Source organism: Vulpes vulpes, chromosome 3 (genome assembly GCF_048418805.1).
Source record: "Vulpes vulpes isolate BD-2025 chromosome 3, VulVul3, whole genome shotgun sequence".
In the NCBI taxonomy this organism is placed as follows: Eukaryota; Metazoa; Chordata; class Mammalia; order Carnivora; family Canidae; genus Vulpes; species Vulpes vulpes.
The window spans coordinates 17,698,575-17,724,093 of NC_132782.1; the positions used below are offsets into that span (position 1 = coordinate 17,698,575).

The 25,519-nt window shown below is 40.8% G+C and overlaps 1 long non-coding RNA gene across 3 annotated transcripts in view; it reads right to left on the minus strand.

Moving 5' to 3' along the window:
• LOC112916405 (uncharacterized) overlaps window positions 1–25,519 on the minus strand; it is a 188,115-nt gene that overhangs the window by 24,189 nt on the left and 138,407 nt on the right. The gene's annotated exons all lie outside the window — the stretch shown is intronic.

The window sequence follows — 25,519 nt, forward strand, 5'->3', positions numbered from 1 at the left end:
TCACATTACTCGGTATTTACCCAAAGAATATGAAAACACTAACTCAACAGGATATATAAAACCCTATGTTTATTGAGGCCTTATTTACAATAACCAAACTATGGAAGCAGCCTAAGTGTCCATCAATTGATGAATGGATAAAGAATATGTGGAATATATATACACACACACACGCACACACACACAACGGAATATTATTCAGCCATAAAAAATAATGAAATCTTGCCATTCGCAACAGTATAGATGGATCTAAATATAATGCTAAGTGAAATAAACCTGTCAGAGAAAGACAAATACCATGTGATTTCACTCATATGTGTAATTTAAAAAACAAATGAACAAAGGGAAAACAAAAGAGACAAACCAAAAAACAGACTCTTAACTACAGAGAACAGATGGCTACCAGAGGCAGGGGTGGGGTGGGGGAGACAAGTGAAATAAGAGAAGGGGATTAAGAGTACACTAAGACATGGAATTGTTGAATCATTATATTGTATACCTGAAACTAATATGACATTGTATGTTAATTATACTGGAACTGAAATTTTTAAAAATATGCTAACCTCTGATCACTTCATTCCTTAATCTATAAAATGGTATATGGAATAACCAGGCCTCTGGGAAATAGTCTCCACCCTAGTCACCTCTATACAACTTCCAACCCCCTAACATCCTCAAACATGTGGATAAAAAGCGACTGGGGCACATTTTAATATTTGTTATATCTGAGTCTGTAGAGTTCACTCTCTTGAAAGGATAGATGACAATGGTCTTAGGCCACTTTTGTGGCCCATGCCTTCAAGATACATGCCCTGCTAGATGCAAAATCCCATTACAGTGAACACTGTTAGAATTGAATGAAGAACAACATGCCAGTTCTTGTAGATGGCCCACAGAAACAGGATGTGTTAGTCTGGTGTGGTGACTTCTCTAAATCTGTAATAAAATAGAGTGAAACAAAGTTCAGGATGACTCTAAGAGTTAAGTTTTTGCACTTCAACATTTCCTTTTGCAAGCAGCAACTTTTTCAGTTTTCCTCTGCCTGTTCCATAAACAGTCCAACTACTCTTGCCAGAAAACAAACAAAAATAAAGAACATGCCTAAGCCACTGTGATAGATAACTGTGGATCGGCTTGCTCAACAACCTCTATCCCGCCCTTCTAGTTGGAAGGGCTAGGAAGCTAAAAAGACATCTCCAGACTCCCTGGCAGCTAGGGTTCTGCATGTGAGTTAGAGTCTATGAATATATACCTTCATTTGAGATCTGAAAGGTGAACTCACAGTGGGTATTTCCACTAACAAGCATGGTGAAGATTTAAGTTTCAGCATTTGGAGTCTTCTAGCTTTCTGAGTATCAGAGCAGGGTTCACTCTTCATTCCTTTTCCTCAACTTGGACAGCAGCTACAAAGTATATGTCTCACCTCAATTTCCAGTGACTGCCCCAGAACTTCCCAGGCGGGTCATTATTCTAGAAATTATCCTCAGAGGTCCAGTCTACAGCTCACCTTAGTCTGTTTTATATACATCTAATTTCCTGAATTAAATATCTTCATGCTAAAATAGCTAGAGTGGTCTTTTTTTTTTTAAGATTTTATTTATTCATGAGAGAGAGAGAGAGGGGAGGGGCAGGCAGAGACACAGGCAGAGGGAGAAGCAGGCTCCATGCAGGGAGTCCGATGTAGGACTCGATCCCAGGTCTCCAGGATCACACTCTGGGCTGAAAGCGGCGCTACACCGCTGAGCCACCTGGGCTGCCCCAGGCCACTCACCCAAAGAAAATGCTAAAGGATCTAGGAAACTGAGAGAGAAAATAGGTAGAGGATGTGGCTGCCTTTTTCAAGCTAATTGCTGGATTCAGAATACTTTTCCTACTTTTAAGATCAACTTGATTCTCTAAGATTTATATCCAATCAACTCATCAAGGTGAATCTTATTTCCTATTTTTTTCTAAATCTCCTCTAAGAGAGGGTGGAAATGTATATGTACATTACCTGACTTAAAAAAGAAACATCAGGAAATGAGAAAATAAGAGAGAAGAGTGTAGAGAATCATTAGTCTTTAAATTTCAGAATGTCACATTTCATGGACTAAATGAAAGCAATGAATTCTATTAAAAATGAGAAAGTCTTCAGTAAGAAATTTGTAAGTATAAATACAACATAAGAAAACATATTTCCAGTCTGCAGAACACAGATATAGATGATCAAGATGTGTTTTCACCTGCCCAACATCCTTTCTTTGAATGAAAGGCTCTATGTGCCTTATGGGAATCCTTCCCTCTCCTAAATTAGTCCAAGAGGTTGGTGTTGGTGTGTTGGAGTGTGTGTGTACACGTGTGCACTCGTGTACCACATCTCCAAACCTATTCCCAATTTCCAGGGGTGGTAACACGGCTCATGCCTGGCTATTCAGAGTCAATCTTGATGCTTCCCTAGAGCAATTAAGGAGAGAGGTGCTCATTAGGGAGTTTTGCACATCTAGGCCTGCTGAAGGCTGATGCTATCTTGCCCATCTCTGTCATTACAAGGACAGAGTCAGCCCTTTGAAGCCAACATTAAAAAAAAAAACAAAAACGCAGAGCTGGGGGCACCTGGGTGGCTCAGTTCATTAAGCATCTGCCTTCGGCTCAGGTCATGATCCCAGGACCCTGGGATAGAGCCCCAGATCAGGCTTCCTGCTCAGCAAGCAGTCTGCTTCTCCTTCTGCCCCTCTTCCCATTGTTCGTGCTCTCTCTCCCTCTCTCGCTCAAATTTAAAAAAAAATTTTGTTTTAATTAAAAAATATTTTTTAAATAGCAGAGCTGAAATATGGGGAGAAAGAAGAGGAGCAGGAAGGTAGGACACACTTCAATGCTTTGGTTCCACCTGAAGAATTTTTTAGTGACTTGAGACAAAATAGTCTCTTTATTTAAGTAAGTTTGAAATTGGCTTTTCTGTACCGGAATCTGTAAGAGTCCTGCCTAATACAAAGTATAACCTGTCAATTCCACGAAATCACTGAAAGGATTATCTAAAGTAGAAAAATATTTGGTTATTCTGAATTTCCTTTCCTTACATGGTTTACCCAATGGGCTTCCCCCAACTTTCCCCTTAGCTTCCGCTGTACTCTGTCTCCTGAACATAAAAAAAGGTCAATTATCATATAAGGGTTTTCTCAGTTTCTTGCTTAGATTTTGGCCTTGGTCTAACTTATTTTAACAAACATGTTCTCTCCACTAAGCTATACAGCCCTGGCATTCTCCTATGTAAAACAACAACAACCAAAACCAACCCTATCTCACTGGTTAGTGCCTGTACCATAGAGAGCGCTCAGTGAGAGAAACAGCCATATCTCTGGAGAGAGTGAGCAGCTTAGCCAGGGTTACATAGGTCGGAAGTGGAGATGTCTTGATTCCAACGCATGTCTGTCCACATCAATTCCACATATTTCTTAAACATCCTGATAATGTATTCCAATCAGAGACATGTTCCTCCTCCCATTGGAGGCAATCCTTCAGTCCCTGGAGGACCCTACTCAAGTACTTAACCTCTCTCCCCCTTCTTTATATACTGCTTGCTTTGGTCCTTCACCTCTAGCATTCAGACCAACTCAAAATTGTCCCTTTGTAAAATACACAAACCCATTCAATTTTTTCCCAATGACTGTATTTATTTACAGTTATCTTTTGCTTCTCCACTACTGTTCTCATAAAACCACTCGTTCCAAAGTCATCAACAAGATTTTGGTTAAGTCTAAAGCATACTTCTTAGTTCTCATCTTACCTAACTGCTGGGGAATATCTAACAGTACTGAAGGCTCCCTCATTTTTGAAAACAGTCTTCCTTTGGCTCCTACAATTGGTCATCCCTTAAATGCTGTTGCTTTGGAGGGCTATCTCTGCCTCATACATTCCCCAAGTGATCTAAATAACTCCAATTATCATTTTCATTAGAGAGAGTGAGTAGCCTCTGTAGGGGCCAACATCAGGCCTTTCCAAAATGGACCACTTTGGGATGCAGATTATGCCTAGCTGATAGCAATCAAAGTCCAAAAGATTCAGGAAGAAACTCTGACTCCAAGACCCCCAACAACTGCCTAAACTTAGGTGGAGGACCTGCTCCAAGAAGAGAGCTACCAACATAGATAACTATATTATAATATGAACTTGGTATGATAAATAGGGAAGAATCAGCAAGCTTATCTGAACAAGGTCCTCTCTATGTGCCATTGTTTCTGAATGGCCCAGAAAACATCTGTTTACCAAACATTTGCTCTTTCAATCTCCTACGAATTGCATTCCTTCCCTTTGAAGTCATAGACCCCTATCCTTAGTTCACGATGACATTTATACCTCATTTTGCCTGCCTTTCGAATCTCATGTCTATGTGAATTCCCTGTACATACAAAATTACATGTCATTTTCAGTTAATCTATTTCACATCAATTTCTTAGTTCAATCAGAAGAATCCTTAAAAGCATAATAGCATTTCTTCCTCCCCAACAGCTGGCATATCAACAGGATACTTTAACTTTCTGGACAACTGCTTGCCCTACTATCACTACAGCTGAGATCCTTGGGCATGCATCTGACATACAAGCAAGCAGAAGGTAAGTTTTCTTATCATGTCAGCCTCCCAGAATTTCCATCTACAGGCCCAACTGAATAATAGGGGTGACAGCTCTTCTCTTTCTAAATTTAGATTAATAGGAGAAAATATTTGTAGAACTAGTTCCTTGGACTTGGCAACTCTTACTAAATTTGGGAGAGTACTCTTGGTTTTATTAATCCACTTCCTTGCAGAGATGGTCTTTGTTTTTATCTGATGTGTTGTCATTAAGAGAAAAAATCATAGGGTAAAAATGCAGGCAGAGACCCTATTATAAGTCTGCTCAAGCTAGACTCACAGATTGGTAAGTTCATGGTTCTTACCTGACTGGCATCTATTTAGATAAGCTTTGCTGTGGGTTAATGTACACATGAGGTTAAGGCTGTTGCTAAGGGACATCTTGGAAACCAAAGCCACAAAATAGGTGGGCATGGGTCACACACTTAGAAGCTGTTAGAGTGCTCACCACCTAACTCAAAGGCTCCTTTGTTAGGATATGTTGACCACAGAATGGATTAGATTGATACTAGGTTATACCTGTCAACCTCAAGTAAACTACCATGCAACAAGATATACCATAAAACACCATATAAGCTCCAACTCCATGGCACATCTCTCCTAATAAATTTGTCTCCAAGAGATCCTAGGCTTAGCTAAAGCTGTTAATGTACACATAAGAAAAACTGGATGAGGTTTCCTTTCATCTTGTAGGTCCTGAGAGCTCAGTATAGGCTCTGAAGGATTCATGCACCTGTGTGCATCTGGTGGATGGCTGAATAGCCTGTGGATCCAAACTTAGGAAACAAAAATGTGGGTGATTTTGGCTTGGTAAGTCATCCTATTGTGTTTAAAGCAAGGAAAAATATGTGACTCCCTGTGTTTTGACACAGCTGCTTAACAGAGTTCCTCGTGGTTCTTGTCTCATTATTTATGCCAGTTCTCAGGGAAGTTTGTCATAAGACCATGTCCCAGACCATAAGGAACCTTTGTTGGTCTCAACCTTCATTGCTTGTTAGTGCTGTAAAGTCCCATTCCAGTAGCACCTGCCTGTGGTACAGGCAAATCTGCAGCTGGAGGCAAGTTTTTGTAGAAGACCAAGGACACTGTTTTCACTACATCATCCCTACTGCCTGTGCAGTGAAGGCCTTTGCTTCCCTAGGAACTTTTGGATAATGGGGGCTGCATCACCTTTGCCCTCTCTGGGGATGCCTCTTGTATTTCTGGTTAAGCCACTAAAAGTCTTATTGGTTTGAATGACTATTAATAGATCCTACTTAACAACGGTCAAATGATGGATCCTTTAAATTGGCTATGTTTGAAAGAAAAAAAATTATGGAGAGCTCTCGATCATCTTATTAGTATAATGGCTAGCCTTAGGTGGCTGCCTTTCAAGATTAAAGAACAGAAATTACACTTAAGACAAAAAGTAATGGCCACAACTAAGAAAATTAGTAAAGGGGAGACTTTCCTAAGATAGATTTAGGAGACTAGAAGGAGAGGCTGGAAGGGGGAGCAGTACTACTCAATGTCGATTACAGGAAGACCTGTCAATTACACACCGTGACAGAAGAACCATCAATAGAAAAGAATCATCCATGACAGATCCCGACGGGGAAAGACATACACTGCATTTCCTATAAGAAATCGACTACTTCAGCAACTCAGCCAATGAGAAACTGTTATCACCCTAAACCCTTTCTTTCCTCTGATGGATTTTCATTCAAAACAACCCTTTCCAACTTCCTCCCTCTTCCCTGTAAAATAATTCCTTTCCCTTGTTAGACTTGCTTCTGCTTGTCCCATAGCTTGTGTGTTCCGAATTGCAATTCTCTGTTATTCCCGACTAAACCCATTTTGCTGGTGAAATAACGGATGGTTTTGTTTCAAAGGTTAACATTACCTGGTGATCAGAAGTGGGATCCAGAGGAGATCCCCAATGACTTTAAGGTTGATGAGCAAACAGGAGCCGGTACCCATGGAGCCAACTGGGACCACTGCTTTCTTGCTGTCCCTGGAGTTTGGGGGTACTTTTCTCCTAGATTTCAAGTTCTAGTCTCTGTGTTTGAGCTCTCCACACTTTATTTGGGATCTGTTTTTAGACTTTGTTCTTTCTGAGATACTCCTCTGGCCTTCAACCCAACCCCTTTTCAGAACCAGACTCTTCCTGTTGGAACTATGCCAGTTTTTGGTCTGGCTCCTCTTTTGGGACTGGACTGCTCTGGTTGGAACTGTGCCTGTCAGAACTACGATGGCCTTTAATCTGACTCCTTGTAGGAATCAGACTGTTCCCATTGGAAATGTGCCTGTTGGAACTGCACTAGCCTCTGATCCAATTCCTTTCTGGAACTGGACCGTTCCTTGTGAAAAATGTGGTAGCCTCGGTCCAACTCCTGTTTGGAACCAAACTGTTCCTGTTGCAACTGCACTGGCCTTTGGTCCGATTCCTTTTTGGAACTGGGCCATTCCTACTGGAACTATACTGGCCTTTGGTCCAGTTCCTTCTGGAATGAGGCTGTGACTGTTCAAACTGTACTGTTTAGGAACTTTTCTTCTTACCCTGGGAAAAAAACCTCTAAGAAATGGAATCCCTGCCCTCAAAATGCTTTTTGGGTGCCCCCACCTCTCTGGACCTTGATTTTATGTGTATAGACTATAGTACCTCCTTACATGCATTTCTCACTGAATGGATGGATTTAACCAAGAGTAATTTAGAACTTCAATGGTCATTACGGGGCACTTTCAAGTTCTCCAAACTTGTTTTTCTCAAAATTAAGTTAGAAAGCTATAGCTCCTAACAACAAACAAAATGAAATGCATTTTTTAAAAGATTTTATTTATTTATTCATGAGAATAACAGAGAGAGAGAGAGAGAGAGAGAGAGAGAGAGGCAGAGACAAGGCAGAGGGAGAAGCAGGCTCCATGCAGGGAGCCCGATGTGTGACTCGATCCCGGGTCTCCAGGATCAGGCCCTGGGCTTAAAGGCGGCGCTAAACCACTGAGCCACCCAGGCTGCCCAAGATGCATTTTTTAATTGGTACATTAGGCTTCCAAATGTTTTCAGGATTCTCCTTGCAAAATGCTGTTTTCTACAGGAAGAAGTCAAAATGGCTTCCGAGGCCTCTTTTTTCACCTCCCTCATCTTCTTTGCAGATATGTGGCAGCCACTGCTCAGGCCCTGCCTCTACCATCATTTTCTTTCTGCTGAACTTCCTCTTTATTCTCTCCTGAGTCTTCCAAAACCTGTTCTTAACATTAAGTCTTCTGAGGTACTAAATAAACTATAAGCTTCTTACGTTCTCTGGACTAAGCTGAATTGGGAGCCATATTTTAAAAGTTTCCTGACGTAACTTAATGGCCCCCCATAAGTTTGCTGAGGAATTTAACATAATTAAATTCAAACTTACCAACCTGGTTTCTCAGACTTATGTCAATTAGTCCACATGCTTGGTGAGGGTAGGCCAAACGCTGGATGAAACTAGTCCAACAGGAATCTCCTGAATGAAACTTAAAAGGTATAAACCCCTAACTTTTGGCAAGATGCTAAAACACTCGGGACACCTGGGTGGCTCACTGGTTGAGCATCTGCCTTTGACTCAGGGTGTGATCCTGGAGTCCCGGGATTGAGTCCCCCATTGGGCTTCCTGCATGGAGCCTGTCTCTGCCTCTCTCTGCCTCTGTGTCTCTCATGAATAAGTAAATAAAATCTTAAAAAAAAAAAAAAAAAAAGATGCTAAGACACTCACTGGAAAACCCCCACCAAGCAATTATAGTAGCTTTTCCTAAGCCTGCTGATTGGAATAAAACTTAGGCTTGCACACAAAAGCGTTGGGAATCTGTTGATGACTAGTACAATCAACTCCAAATTGCCTTTAAAGAAAATTCTGATCTTCCTTTAGATATGGAATCCACCTGGGTTTTAAATCTGTTTATTAATGGGCTGAATTGGTAGCTTTCTCTTTTAGTTAAGAGGACAAGGATAGAATGAGTAACCGCCTACTCCAGATTTAGTTAATATGGCACACCAGCTCGCTCACATCCTAGATGAGTCATCATCTAAAAGAAAGATCACTAAAATTCTTAGTATTCAATTCTGACAAATAAAGGTCCCTGAACAAACTCCCATTTGGAAAAAAGACTGTTACAAACTTGAGCATTTCAGGTACCTTCAGCCCTCTTGTCATTCTTTCCAATGTCCTCCTAGTTCCCAATGATGGGGTTCCAAGGAACTACAGAGGCTCTTCCCAATTCTCCTTCCTAGTAGGCCTGAAGAAACCACTGTCCAGGTTGGAAATGAATAGCTCTGTGTACTGACATAGGAACTACACTGTCTATGCACAATCCCACAGCTATAGGGCAGCCCCTGCCTCGGAGTAATAAAAACAGTTCATACTGTAGTGTCTCTAATAAACCTCAACAGGTTTCTGCCTCTGAACCTATTCTCTTCTAAGGCCCTTTGAGAGATATACATGCTTTTCTCCTTAGTTCTTCTGTCCCTACTCATTTAGTGACCCAAGATTTCTTAGGAAAGTATCATTCTGGAATTTCTTTCTGCCAAAAGGGGGAAATAATTCTAAATTTGATAGTAGTAATCAAAACAGGCAATCAGGGGAATTAAATGACACTTTGACATCTTTTATTTGTTCTGTCTGTGACAGCATGATAGCTGGGACACTAATTATTCCTAATAGATCAGCTACCATCTCCTTTATGGGCAAAATCTTTAACTGACACAGAATCCACAGTTTACCTCCCATCAAGATTCAAATAGATCCCTCAAGCTATCTCCAAAAAATTAATCAATACCCTATAAAGAAACCTTTCAAAGCATCAAGCCCATAATAGAAGACAACAAGGCTCAATTTCTACACGCTTTACTAAAAAATGACAAACCTGATCCCATTATTTAGAAAGATGGGGAAGACATAGCTTCTAAGAAAGAAGCCCAATAACAAAGCCCTCTGTCTTTGAACATCCTAATTATCAACTTCCCTTTTTCCTCTTTGTATGTGAGAGGGAAGGAAATGCCCTTTTAGTACTCACCCCAAAATTCAGACCATCTTTGCCCAAGGAGTGATTAAAACCAATAACTTGATCCCATGGCATGGGGATAACCCCTTTGCTTCAGAGCCATTCCTACCACTGCCCTCTTAAAGTCACTGAAGAATTAATCATGGGATCCATCCCCTTTAACCATCCTTGTACTTTAGCCTTGGGCAAAACTGTAAATATTTATACTGATAGTCAATATGCCCTTGGGGTAGCTCATGACTTTGGAATATTATGGAAACAATGCGATGCCCTTACCTCCAATGGGGATAAAATTAAAAACAGCTCCTATGTTCAAAATGTATTAAATGTCATAGCTTTCCTGGCTGTTCTGGCTATTATTCAAGTCCCTGGGCATTCCAGACTCGACTCCCTGGAGACGAAAGGAAACCACCTCACTGATATTTCCACCAAAAATACTACTTTCAAGGAAATCAATAGCCAAATCTCTGTTATGGCCCAAAGGTATATTCCGCCAAATGAGAATTCAGAAAAACTGACAAGAGATACCCAACAATTGTTCCCGGAGAAGGAAAACAGTATTGAAAATCTAGTAACAGTTGGTTCAATAAAAAGAGAACTCTGATTTGTTTTCTTTTCTTTTCTTTTTAGTCTTTAAATTACTTTAATATACATAATCTTATCTCTTCCCTCTCCTTCTTTTCTCCCTCCCCACTCTTCTTTCCTGCATTTATTCAAAACCAATTTTGTGCATTTCCAAATACTTGGTGGGGGGTGGAGCTGCTTTTTTTTATAATAAATTTATTTTTTATTCGTGTTCAATTTGCCAACATACATTATAACACCCAGTGCTCATCCCGTCAAGTGCCCCCCTCAGTGCCCGTCACCCATTCACCCCCAGCCCCCGCCCTCCTCCCCTTCCACCACCCCTAGTTTGCTTCCCAGAGTTAGGAGTCTTTATGTTCTGTCTCCCTTTATACCTAGGAATAAACCTAACCAAAGAGGTAAAGGATCTATACCCTAAAAACTATAGAACACTTCTGAAAGAAATTGAGGAAGACACAAAGAGATGGAAAAATATTCCATGCTCATGGATTGGCAGAATTAATATTGTGAAAATGTCAATGTTACCCAGGGCAATTGACACGTTTAATGCAATCCCTATCAAAATACCATGGACTTCCTTCAGAGAGTGAGAACAAATTATTTTAAGATTTGTGTGGAATCAGAAAAGACCCCGAATAGCCAGGGGGATTTTAAAAAAGAAAACCATATCTGGGGGCATCACAATGCCAGATTTCAGGTTGTACTACAAAGCTGTGGTCATCAAGACAGTGTGGTACTGGCACAAAAACAGACACATAGATCAATGGAACAGAATAGAGAACCCAGAAGTGGACCCTGAACTTTATGGTCAACTAATATTTGATAAAGAAGGAAAGACTATCCACTGGAAGAAAGACAGTCTCTTCAATAAATGGTGCTGGGAAAATTGGACATCCACATGCAGAAGAATGAAACTAGACCACTCTCTTTCACCATACACAAAGATAAACTCAAAATGGATGAAAGATCTAAATGTGAGACAAGAGTCCATCAAAACCCTAGAGGAGAACACAGGCAACGCCCTTTTTTTTTTTTTTTTTTTTTGCAACACCCTTTTTGAACTCAGCCACAGTAACTTCTTGCAAGATACATCCACGAAGGCAAAAGAAACAAAAGCAAAAATGAACTATTGGGACTTCATCAAGATAAGAAGCTTTTGCACAGCAAAGGATACAGTCAACAAAACTAAAAGACAACCTACAGAATGGGAGAACTCTGATTTTAACCACAATATCAATCTAACCCTACCAGGAATTCTAAAACTAAGCTATTGGTCTACTCACAAAACGACAGCATTCGTGAACCAATGTTAGTGGGGAAATATTAGTAAGGTCACAGAAGTGCCCTTCTCACTTATCCCGCCTGTCCAAAGTATAATCCAAGGAAACTTATCTTAAAAAGTGGATTTCATACAACTTCTCTGTCTCAGGGATATAAATATGATTTAGTCATGGTTTGTGTTTCTCACTGAACTGAAGCTTTCTTTTATTGCCAGGCCAATGTCTCTTCCATGGCTAAAATTCTGTTAGAAAATATTATCTCTACCTGGGGAATCCTCTTGAACTTCATAATGATCAGGAAACCCATCTTACCAGTCGGATACTTCAACAATTCTTTGCTATTTGGTTTAACAACATTTTGATTTGCACACCATCCTCAATCCCCAGGGTTAGTCAGATATACCAACTGCATTATTAAGACTCAACTGGCAAAATCTGTAGAAAGCTTCCAACTACCTTGGCCCAAAGCACTGCTATTGGTCCTTCTACATCTCAGATTCACCCCCTTTGGAACTCATAGACTCTCACCCCTTAAGATGGTCATAGATATAACCAATGTACTTGGACTCTTTTGACCCACAATTGGTAAAGGAGATATACTTCAATATTGTAAAGGCCTAATTGCTTCTATTAAAATAATAATGCTTTGGTAGACCAATCTTTTCACAGCACACTCCTGGAAGACAAAAACCTAAAAGATCATACCTTGCAACCTGGAGAATTCTGTCTACTGGAAGACACCTCTAGAAAGACTCTCTTCGACCTCAAGTACTGCTAACCAAATTAGGTACTGCTAACCAAAATTTGTGCTGCCAAGTTTCAAGGAATAGACTCAGATTTGGGTAATATATCTAAACAAAGCATTGAACCCTGAGTGGACCTGCACACCATCTGGTGACCTGAAAGTAAAGATTTCCCAGAATCAAAGCAGAGGACATCTGATGAGACAGCTTTCCCAAGATGTCTGGGGTCAGGCTTCTATATCTTTTTCCTCACTGACTGTTTTTCCTGTCTTTTTTTGTGGAAACACAATGTCCTAGTCTGCATTTCCCAAGCCCCTGCATAAGGTGGAAACCTCCTTTTTACTGGAGCTTTTCATCCTTTTGGAAACAGCCTCATCATGATCTCATGACAAACTAATCTTCTCACTTGCTTTGTCTGAAGGATCAGAAGGTTCAGGATTCACAAATGTCTTTTTTTCATCTAGACTATTAACTGACTCTGGATTCTTATCCAAATTCATGGTTTCTGGAATTACAACTTTACAGATTGTGTTACTGATAACATATTTGGTTCCAAATGATGCTTTTGAGATAATCATACTGTTTTAATACATCCTTGATGTTCTGCTACTTTTGCAAAAAGTTCATTCACTATTGCTTCATGTCTATACATGTCTATACCGGCACTGTATTTCCCCAAATGCACTGTTAATCCTTTCAGTGTTCCTGCAGTATTCAGTATCTGCTTTCATGGTCCCTTTACGCAGAGACTTCCAGAAGACATACACAACTCTGGATTTGACTTAATAGAAAGAACCTTTCTCCCCTAAATCTGAATAAGTGCCAATAAATGTTCCAATTGGCTACTTTCTGATTTAGGGTCCAGTCGTAGACCTACCATACAATTTGGAATTGTTATGTTACTTCTGTATAATTATTTCATATTTTGTATTTTGTTGCCTCTGAAACTTTTGTAAAAATGGTGTAACCAATAAGGAGATGATCTCCAATGCTTATGACCTTGATAAATGTAAATGGATATAGGAAAGATGTTAGGGTACAAAGCTGATGGCCAAGAAAGAATTCTTGAGATGTCTTGGTACAAAAAGGTGGTTTTATTAAAGCACGGAGACAAGACCCATGGGCAGAAAGAGCTGTACCACAGTAATGAGGAGTGGCCCATTGTATACTTACAAGCTGGGAGGGCGTGAGGGAGAGCGTAAGTCTCTAAGGGATTTGGGATGCAAGGTTTCCAGGACCCAGAGGAGCTAGCTATTTTTGGGGAAAAGTCATTTACTACCGTCTAATAAAACCTGAGTCATGAGATCCTTCAGATGTATGTTTGGTGGGTCATGTGCTTGGGGGATGACTGTCAACATGTATCTTGGGGGATAGAGATAAAGGAACTTTCCAAAGGAATTTTTGTATGTTCAAGAAGACTTACAAAATCCAGGGAGTTGGGCCAAGATTGCCTTGTGCCCTTAGCAAAGAATCAACATGGAGGCAGTCGAGTTCCTAGAGGATCGCTCTGCCTGTTTCAAGGACTTGTCAATAGGCTGTAGGTAGTAAGGAAATTCAATATTTTTTCTTCTGCCTTTGTTTCCCATATCATGAATGACTGATGATAAATGCCTGAGGGTTCTCCCTCCTAACCCTCTTTGTTACTCAAATGTGGCCTTGTTTCTAACTGCTCTGCCCTTTCCCTCTGACACAAGGAAAGGTCTTTCCTGGCACAGAGGGACAAAACCATTGAATATGAAAAAACCCGATTTGATCAGTGATGCCTTCAGAGAAAGATCTTGATCAAAGGAGGAAATGTGAAAATCAATAAAGGGAAACCACTAAAATGGACCTGGGATGCTAGAAGGGGAGGCAAGAAGGGAGAGCAGTACCACTCAATAGCGATCTCAGGAAGACTTGTCAGTTACAAAGCCCAGCAAAAGAATCAGCAACAAGAAAGAAGCATTCATGACAGATCCCAACAGAGAAAGACTTACAATGCGCTTCCTACAAGAAATCCACCACCTCAGCAACTCAGCCAGTGAGAAGCCATCATCACTCTTGAACTCTTGCTTTTCTCCACTGGACTTTCATTGGGAACAACACCTCCCAACTTCCGCCCTCTTTTCCATAAAATACCATTCATCTTCTTAGTTGTATTTACCTATAGTTTTGCCATACTTGCTTGTCCTGAATTGCAATTCACTGTTATTCTCAAATAAACCCATTTTGCTGGCAAAATACTGAAGTTTTATTTTTAAGGTTAACATTACCAATATAAATTCCCCTTCTTAGAATCTAGCCACATTTGACTGTTGTTGTTGTTGTTGTTTTCATTTGATTGTTTTAACTTCCCCCTTCCCTACAGGATATAGAAAGCACTCTGACCTAATCCCTAGGTCCAAAGTATACAGGTTACTCACATGAATGCTGAAAGCCAAGGAGGGCATTTAATAAAAGCCCCCAGGACTGGAGTAAGGTTCACTTGGCCCCTGCTTTCCAGGGCTCTGTAATCAGGCTTTGCCAGCTTCAGGCATTCCTCTGCAATGTCCTTTGCAGGTGTATCCTTGACCCCCCCACCCCTCCCACCTCCCCCAACCCCCCCCCCCCACAAGGAATTCATGTGCCCTGGACAGCAGAAGATATTTTAAATTATAAAGCCCTTTTACATCCAGTTTCAAAAGATCCTACCAAATTTAGAGAGGAATTAGAAAGACTCATGACCATTCACAAGCCCTCCCTCGCATTCCCACCTCACCCTGAGGGAACAGGTGACTTCACTCACCTACAAATGATCTCTAGAAGGCCAACATTCAGGGACTAACAGAAGCCAAAATTGAACTGTGTACTTAGAAAAGAAAAAAAAAAGCTTCATTAAAGTGTTTTATATGGACTTTACAAAGGCATAAATCTTTTCATTTCATTTTAGTTAAAAATCGTCCTGAACCAAGTTTAGTTAAAAAGGCGGATCAAACCCTTGATATTCAGGTAACAGGCCAGTTCTTGAGGGTGGGGGTGTTATAAACAACCATCTTGGGATGCCTCATGACTGTCAAGGCCATCGAAAACAAAGAAGTCTGGGATGCCTGGGTGGCTCAGGGGTTGAGCGTTTGCCTTTGGCTCAGGGCATGATCCTGGAGTTTTAGGATCGAGTCCCACATCGGGCTCCCTTCAGAGAGCCTGCTTCTCCCTCTGCCTGAGTCTCTCTCTCTCTCTGTCTCTCTCTGTGTCTGTCATGAATAAATGAATAAAATCTTAAAAAAAAACTTTGCTGTGCGAATCTCTACAAAACCAGAAATTCAAGTCTCTTTACCAATCCCCCAAATCTCACCTATTCCTCTCAAAATGTTTGTAGATATTATAAAAGATCCGGATATTGGAACAAATTTGCCCTGTACTTAGGAAAGGTAAATTTTAAATAGCAATTACCCTGGAACTCTTAGGAAAAATAATTTTTTTTGCATTCTTTCTCTGTCCCTTTAAATTATAAATTTTATCATGTCTTTGAAAACATAGCCTACATCACCTGAGATTAATAACAAAAAGGTGTGGAGAGGACTTTTAAAATACAAACTATTGGGGCACCTGGCTGGCACACTCAGTAGAGCATGTGATTTAAAAAAAAAATTTTTTTTTAGAGTGCACATGTGCGCATGTGTATGTAGGGAGAGGGAGAGAGAGCATTTTAAGCTGGCTCAATACCCACCACAGAGCCTGATGTGGGGGTCAATCTCAGGACCCTGTGACCATGACCTGAGTCAAAATCAAGAGTCCGATGCTTAACCAACTGAGCCACCCAGAGGTCCCCCAAAGCATGACTCTTGATCTTGGGGTTAGGAGTTCAAGCTCCACACTGAGGACAGTTTACTTAAAACAAACCAAAACAAACAACAAAAACTGCTAAAAGGACTTTAGCATCTCTGATAATAGGCATATATGCCCCAAATCTCACCCAAATCTCCACCTTGATAAACACTTTGATACTTTGTGCCTCTGTGATACGGATTTTCTATCCCCATCTTCTCTAGGGCCTAAGAGTCATTTTTTGAAATGCAAACTTTAGGGAGAAATTTTTCATGAAGAATGAAAAAACAAGAAAGAGAGAGACAGAGGTAGATATTTGGAAACTGGGCCTATACCGTCTTCTCCAACTTCCCTTTTTCCTGAAGCCATGCAAACTGGATATGAACAACTTGATGTAAACTTCGGAGAAATCACCACAATAGCCCATATAGAGACAATCTTTGTGCCTGTTGCTCTGTGGGCCAATCAAAAAGGATCACTAGAGACATTCAAACTACAAACCAGGCAAATCTGATAGATTGCCACTGCCTGCTCTCACGCTGAAGATGCTTCATGCCTGACATCTAGAAATCTTCTCCACTGTCTACTCTCAGAACTCAGACACTGGTTCATAATTTGATCTAATCATTAATCATTGTTCTTCCTTTGTTTTCATAAAAATGCCTCTTATTTAATACCTGATTAATTGAACCATTGGACTAACTTTGCCAACACACCTGCATCATCGCGTCCTGAAATGAGTTCAACTGAACTGACCTACTGTGGGGACCAAGAGACTAATTCAACAAGATGAAACAATCTACCAGCTTTTTTTTTTTTTTAATTTTTTTCCAACTCAACTTTTTTTAAGATGTTAAAATTTTTATTAGAGAGAGAGAGAGATAGAAAGAGAGAGAGCATGAGCTGGGGAAGGGGGAGAGGGAGAGGGAGAGGGAGAAGCAGGCACTAAGCAAGATGCCCAATGAAGGGCCTGATCCCAGGACCCTGGGATCATGACCGGAACTGAAGGCAGATGCTTAACCAACTGAGACACCCAGGCACTCCTCAATTCAATTTTTAATGTGTGAAACATCCAGGTAAATTTCAAAGGAAGGAACTGTAGGGGTTAAGGGCAGACTACCCAAGACAGACCACTTTGGCATGCAGATTATGACTAGCTGAAAATAATCAAGGCCCAAGACTCAGGAAGAAACTTTGACCCCTTTCCCCAACAACAACTGTGTAAGAGAATTTAGATAAAGGACTTACTCGGGGAAGAAAGCTAGCACCATACATAACTACATAATAATATGAACTAGATACGGTAGACACAGAACATAGCAAGGCCTGTTTGATCAAAGTCTTCTATGTGCAATTGTTTCTGAGTTGCCCAGAAAACATTTACCAAACATTTACTCTTTTTTAATCTTCCTGTCAATTGTATTACTTTTTCTTTGACGTCTAGACTCCTACTCTCTTCTCCTTAGTTCGGGATGACAAATACACCTCATGTTGCCTGTCCTTTGGAATCTCATGTCTAGTGAGATTCCCTGTACATACAAAATTAAGTTTGATTTTCAGCTGTTAATCAGTCTCATGTGAATTTAATTCTTAGTCCAGTTAGAACAATCTTCAAGGGCATAGAAAATATTTTCCTCCCCAACACCTCCCACTATCCAGTCTTTTTTTACCATAATAATACAAATGTTAGGTAGACAGATATACTACCCAGAATAAAATCCCATCTGGCAATATTTGGATAGAGGCAAAGAGAAGTCAGATGTTACAGGCTGGAATGCTGTGTTCCTTATTATGCTGTATGAAACATTTAGTAACAGCATCCACCATCTGTGATACCTTCAAAGGCAAACTATATCCCAGCCAAGGAGAAACTAGAAAAGATTCAGTGTTGACATATGTTGGCTGCTTCTTGCTGTTTTTAGCACAGTCCTATGAAAGCACTGAGCTCATGCAGGAGCTGGACAGTTTGAGGCAAAATGGGAGGGAATACAGCTCTGATTAGGGGGCTATTTTCTGCTTGCTGTCTAAAATTTGATCTTAGTGGAGAAAAAAAAAAAGCCATAGAACTTTTATAGTCCAAACAGAAACAGTTAAATCAAATTTCATCATACTTAGGACACTATTGATTTTAAGACATCATCATTTATGAACTAATTGAAAAAATAAAAGTTGCTAATAACATAATGCTTTCTTATCCATCTGAATTATATTTTATTAAGAGCTCATGAATACATTCAAACAGATCTTAATATTATTCCTTATGCATAAATAGAAAAATATAAATAAATTGGTTAACTATCTCTCCTGGAACTTCTATACCTCTTTACGTTTGCAGCTTGAATCTTTGGAATTACCTTTAATGCTGAATAATAAATGTGTTTTCCCAAAAATAGAATTACGATGCAGCATTTTTTAAAAGAATGCTCCACTAGTATCTCCAGCGTTTTCTTCCAGATAGCCAGCACCCATTCTGCAAGTTTTGATGATTGAGCATAGGCAATGATACGGATTGTAAGACCATACTGATTTGTGAAGTGTTAAAATGTGAAAGAAGAAAAAGCCTATGTATCAATAAAATACAGCAATTTTATCATTCTGAAGAAAACATGAGTGTGCACATGAGCACACAGTAGGGGAGGGGAAGCGAGAGACAGGGAGAGAGATCATCTTGAGCAGGCTCCACGCTCAGCTGGAAGCCCGACATGGGGCTTGATGTCACGACCCTGAGATCATGATCTGAGCTAAAATCAAGAGTCAGACACTTAACTGACTGAGCCACCCAGGTGCCTCTATAATTCCAAGATTTTTAAGGTATCTTCAGTTACAGTTTCCTGATAGACAGCAGGGGCATCTCAGCAGGCAAAGAGCAAATGGGAAAGGGTCTTTCAACAAAGCCTTCGTCTTCGGTTGGTTTCCTGGAAGGAGAGCTAGGGGCTGAGCAGTATAGAGGCTAGTCAGTAAAATATTAGCTCTTTAGGTTTAATGCTGTGCCTTGCCTGTGGTTATTTGCAAATGGACGTGACCATACGCCAGCTATACATTTTGAGCAAATTACAACAATTATAATCGAAAGTTTCACCTAATGACTTTTGTACTGAACTATGAATGAAGGAAGGCCAGCAAGCTTGGAGATTTTGTTTTGTTTTGTTTCTTGGAGTCAGTAGGGTTGGGGTTTTTTGAGGATCACAGCGGGAGGGGTAACAACACCTTTTTCCCTTAGGGCCTCTAAGGCCTTAATTTCTCAGTGGCCTTTGCTGACTCCCTCTGTAAAGTAGCCTCCATACAACATACAATACATACACATAATTTATTACAGTATTTTCTCTTATTATCTTGATAACCTTTAGCATTGAGATAATCTTACATATTTATTTATTATCCATCTCTTTCTCTTAGAAGTCCCACTGTTAGAGTAGGCAGTTAGTTAGGTTCTAACAGGATACCTGGAGGCCGGCAAAGAGGAAGTCTTGGCCAGCCATTGGGAAAGTCAGAGGTCTGTCCTGGCAGCACTCCACAAGGAGCAGGATAAAACCAGACAGGCCCAAGATGGCAGGTGCCATGACAGGAAACCCCTGTTCAAATAAGGAAGGCATGAGACCTTACTTCCAAGAAATCTCTGCCTTGAGTAACAAATACTCCACCCTCCAATTAACAACTCTCAATAAAAGATAGAAACCGAACCCCCAGGGTGCGCAGCTCTCTCACTTGAGCTCACCCACTCTCACATCTTGAGAGTGTATTTTCACTTTAATAAACTTTAATAAACTTCTCCACTTGTGTTGCTCATACAACTGTGTGGGGTCTGTCCTTGAATTCTTTCTGGTGACAAGACTAAGAACCTTCAGTGACATCTTGGGATGGGCTGAATCAAGGCCCAAGGGATCCAGGTCTCCCCAGTTCACCCAGCAACATCTTCTTGGTGATCACAGAGGGACAGGTAACAGTGTACTGAGTGACCTTCATGAATGAGTGAGTCTCCAACTCTCACCTTCTTTGTGCTGGAGAGTTGTTCAGTCACTGCTCCTGCTTTGTTCTACTCTCTAATCTACCTGGAAGCCAAACGGTCTGGTAACATCTATGAGAGACTGATTTTCAGCTTCAAAGAATAAAGGGCCACTTGCTCCTTCCAGCCCAAAGGTACTCTAAGAGTTTTATGGAAGTGTCAGAGATTATTCCTCAGGACATACAACAGTCCCAGATGGCCTTCCACCTCACTAGTCATTAAAACCTTGGCTCATCTGGGGATGCACACATAAGGACTGATCTCCCAGTACTCTGAGCCCCTCTGGTTGTCTTAAACTTCCACTGGGAGAAACCAAGACATGTGAGAGAGTGCTTCGTGGCCACTCCTGGAAGTGACACGCACAACCAGCACTCCAAGATCCATTACACGGATCCCTAGGTAACTGTCCCATATTCCCAGGCTGTCTGCCTCACCAGAAATCTTTCTTTTGGTCCTTCTCTTATGTGTTAGCATCTTGTACTTATTTCTCTTGTTTTTTCTGACCAACTACTAGCTCACTCTTCTCAGCCCATTTGTGTCTGCTCCTTTGGACAGCCACCAGAGGTGGGATGGCTCAGAGTAGACCCCGGGCAGATCTGATGCACCTGAGTTCACTCTGAAAGGTAATCCTGAGAGTGGCAGAGGCTCATCCCTGTGCTGTGCAGTATCTAAAAGGTCTGTTTCACGTCTCCTGGGTCTGATCCCTCACTTAGCCTTGGTGAGCTCCTCTCACACCTACTTGCACATTCTCCTCCGTTGATGGTTGGGGAAAGACACCTGCGGGATGTTCTCTGCCACAGAGATTCTGTAACTCACACTCTTGTGTTTGAACATGTCACCATAAAATAGGCTATAAGCCATTTTACTCCCTAGCAAGGGACCCTGCCCAACAACATGTTTCCCTTTGGGGTTACCTTTTTCACCATCTGACCCAAGCAATTCCTGGGTTCAGAAGAGAACTGGGAAACTGAGGTTAATTCCATCTGCACTGGCCACAAAGTAGAAGGGATCAAAAGATTTCTGTGGGTCAGACAAGAAACATTTAGACAATCAAAGGGGCTGCCATCCCTGGCAGCTACTGTTTGCCAACTGTTGAGCAGCCTCACAGAAGGAGGGGAATGAGATACTCAGAGATCTTAGAATAATGACAATGTCCACCCCAGGACATTAGGGTTATCACTTTAATCAACGCTGTCCTTACTGTTCCTGTTCCCCTGTGGGGGTCTTCAGGAAGTGTCACTCCTGTGACTGAAGGTGTTGGGATAAGGCCCACAATGCCAGGGCTGGGCAGGTCATCACGCAGCATGCTAGCCATTGCTGTGATGACAGGGGACGAATGGACCGCTAGATCCACTCGCCCTCAGAACTCTCCAGGAAAGTTCCTAAATAAGGTCCTGAGAGAGATTAGCTCTCCTCAGGATATGAGGACTCTGGGCTTCTACCAAGGGTCCCAGGAGAGGGTCAGAGCCCATTCTTGGGAATACCAGGGGCCAATGTGTAGTTGCTCCTCTTCTCATTACAGGAATCAACTCTCTCCCTGAGGACAATGGAAATTCCACCTCTGTCTCCAAAGATTCTCCCCTAAGATGTATCTTGATATACTGGGAACTGGGACCAGCTCCTATTAGCTTAAAAGGAAAAAGTACTTACCTTCTTTTGTAACACCGCTTGGCCCTACTATAAACTAGAGGATGGGGAAGTCTGACAAGAATAGGCTAGTCTTAACTATAGCTTGAGCTCTTCTGTAAAAAGCAGGGAAGTGGATGGAAAGTCCATACGGCTAGGCCTTTATGGCCCTATACCCAAACCCTGATCTGTCCCTAGTCCTGTAAGGGGCCCAAAGTCACCCCTCAATCCACCATCAGCACAGCTGCCTAAGGCCCACCTACTTTTGTTAATCCACCTCACCTGTGTCCTGTCACATTCTCCATGTGCCCCCTTTTGCCTCTCTTATATACAGGTTGTGCCATGTTTTTCTCTCCCTCTATTTTTCCTGAGTCTCTCTCCTCTCCTCTTTGTTTACATCTTTTGTGTGTCAGATCTGAAATATATCTTGAGAGGACTGGAGGAATGTGACTCTTGTTGTATGGGGGGCTTCTCCCCCATTCATTTCCTGGTTTAATGGCTGTGATAAGTGGAGCCAACTGTCTGTGGTCAGTCTACTTTGGGTCTGGGACTTTGAGGAATATTCCCAAGCAGCTGCTGAAATTCTTTTTGTTTCAAGGAGGCTCCTAGTCTCTTCTTTGGCCCAATGTGGACTGCTAATTTTGGCTTTTAGTTGGTGGAAAGAAAGAAAGAAAACATGCATCTGTTCATCTATGTGAGCTGATGAGCTTTAGAACCATCAGGCCTTGTTCTCTGCCCTCTGGGCTTTTATCCATCTCCAGCCTTGCTGGTGGCACATCGCCTCCTTTGCCATCACCTCCCCCTCCTCTTATTCTGTACCACCATGGGTGTGGCTTGCAAAACTGGCTCCTATACCATCCTGGGTGCCTCCAGAGCCAGGGGCTCCTGCTCCTCTTACACTTACGAGAAGCAAACAGCACCCTGAGCTGTTGGGCCACTGCTTTCTGAAGTTCAAACTAGAGCACATCACACATCAGCATGAGGGGGCCCAGAGACTCACCTGGACTTAAAATACCCACTTCGGATTTCCCCCATAGAAGCCCCAAGTACAACAGACAGCGGGGAACTAATTGGTTGATTTTTAGTGGACACAAGTACAAGATATTCCGTATCTGTCGCAATTTGTCGGCAAAAGATGACTTACAATGATGGTTGACTTTGTCTCATAAGTTTTCATGGGTAATTGTTAAGAAAGAACAAGTTGAGGGATCCCTGGGTGGCTCAGCGGTTTAGCGCCTGCCTTCCGCCCAGGGCGTGATCCTGGAGACCCAGGATCGAGTCCTGCATCAGGCTCCCTGCATGGAGCCTGCTTCTCCCTCTGCCTGTGTCTCTGCCTCTCTCTCTTTGTGTGTCTTTCATGAATAAATAAAATCTTAAAAAAAAAAAAAGAAAAGAAAAAAAGAAGTTAAATAGATAAAAGGTTTATAGGTAAACTTTTAAATAGCTTTCAAAATCTTCGGTAACCTAAAACTTCGAAGTTTTGCTAAGTTAAATGATAAACTGAGTTAAATTCATTTGATATTTAAGTCTTTTCCAAGATAAAATACTAAAACATTAATTACTGAATATAGGTTTGTCTGTTTTTAGCCTGTTATTACAGAGAAACTGAGGATTCTAAAAATTATAAAATGTACTCATAAATTCTAGATCAAAAGAATTCTAGTTTAAATTCCTGAGTCTCTCTCAGGAAAAAATTCTAGTTTAACAGACAATTCAACATCTCACAATTGCTTATTTCTTAATTTTCACTGGAGACTAAGGTCTCTAAGAGTCAAAATTCTGCTAAATGTAATTAAGACTGATGGAAATGACAAAGAAAGCAACTCATATGTAGGAAAGTAAGAGATATGGGAGAGAGAAAAAAAAAAAGGTATGAGGAATGGGAATACATTTTTGTTGCAGTAAAAGGAAGTAATTTTTTCCTAAAATGAGACTGGTTATTCAGAGAGAGAAGGCTTTTGATGAAATCTCAATGAAAAAAGAAAGTTGCAGAAGGTCTGTGAAGGGAAAGTTTTGGAAAAGAATTTTATGTGTGATCAGAATAAAGACTGAAATGAATGGATTTTAAAAAGTACATGGTATAAGATTCAGTTTTTCTCTTTGTTAAAGACAAAATCTTGGATTATTGGCCTGCTCTTGATAAGAAATTATAAACAATGCTTTTTCTTTTTCCTTGATCTTCCCAGAAAACCAAAATTTCTGTTTTATCTCTATCAGGTCTTCGATTACTTAAGAGAACTAAAACTTCTCAATATTTAAGGAGCTAAGTTTTCCTAGCCAACTATATAAATAAACTTCCATAGAATCTCTTATTGCCATCTTAGGTAAATAGATAATTAAATATTAAGTTTTGTTAACCATCTGAAATCCTATTTAGGTAAGTGCTTTAAAACTTTGATATTTTTAACAAAATTCCCAAGATTCAAAATCTAAATGAAGTCTTTTGACTAACGAGGCTTATTTCTTTGGTATAAGTTACAAGGGAAGCACTATTAAACAATGAAAATCCTGAGGTTATATTGTATGGGTAAAGGTTATAATGGTTTTACAAATTACATGAAATTCCTAACATTTTAATATGTTCTGGTATAAGGTCATCATTTGACATTCTAATTATTGAAATGTTGTGTTTCACAGAATCAAAATCCTAGAGGAGAACACAGGCAACACCCTTTTTGAACTTAGCCACAGTAACTTCTTGCAAGATACATCCATGAAGGCAAGAGAAACAAAAGCAAAAATGAACTATTGTGACTTCATCAAGATAAGAAGCTTTGCACAGCAAAGGATACAGTCAACAACACTAAAAGACAACCTACAGAATGGGAGAAGGTATTTGCAAATGACGTAGCAGATAAAGGGCTAGTTTCCAAGATCTATAAAGAACTTATTAAACTCAACAGCAAAGAAACAAACAATCCGATCATGAAATGGGCAAAAGACATGAAGAGAAATCTCACAGAGGAAGACATAGACATGGCCAACAAGCACATGAGAAAATGCTCCACATCACTGGCCATCAGGGAAATACAAATCAAAACCACAATGAGATACCACCTCACACCAGTGAGAATGGGGAAAATTAACAAGACAGGAAACAACAAATGTTGGAGAGGATGTGGAGAAAAGGGAACCCTCTTACACTGTTGGTGGGAATGTGAACTGGTGCAGCCACTCTGGAAAACTGTGGAGTTTCCTCAAAGAGTTAAAAATAGACCTGCCCTATGACCAGCGATTGCACTGCTGGGGATTTACCCCAAAGATACAGATGCAATGAAATGCCGGGACACCTGCACCCCGATGTTTCTAGCAGTAATGTCCTCAATAGCCAAACTGTGGAAGGAGCCTCGGTGTCCATCGAAAGATGAATGGATAAAGAAGCTGTGGTCTATGTATACAATGGAATATTCCTCAGCCATTAGAAACGACAAATACCCACCACTTGCTTCGACGTGGATGGAACTGGAGGGTGTTATGCTGAGTGAAATAAGTCAATCAGAGAAGGACAAACATTATATGGTCTCATTCATTTGGGGAATATAAAAAATAGTGAAAGGGAATAAAGGGGAAAGGAGAGAAAATGAGTGGGAAATATCAGAGAGGGAGACAGAACATGAGAGACTCCTAACTCTGGAAAACGAACAAGGGGTGGTGGAAGGGGAGGTGGGCGTGGGGTTGGGGTGACTGGGTGACGGGCACTGAGGGGGATGAGCACTGGGAGTTATTCTATATGTTGGCAAATTGGACACCAATAAAAAATAAATTCATAAAAAAGAAATAATCGGACTTCCTTGTCAACTGCATGATAATGAACTCTCATCAGATCTCTAACAATAGCCATTTTTTATTTTGTTGTTCATAGTTATTGTCCTGACACTCTTGA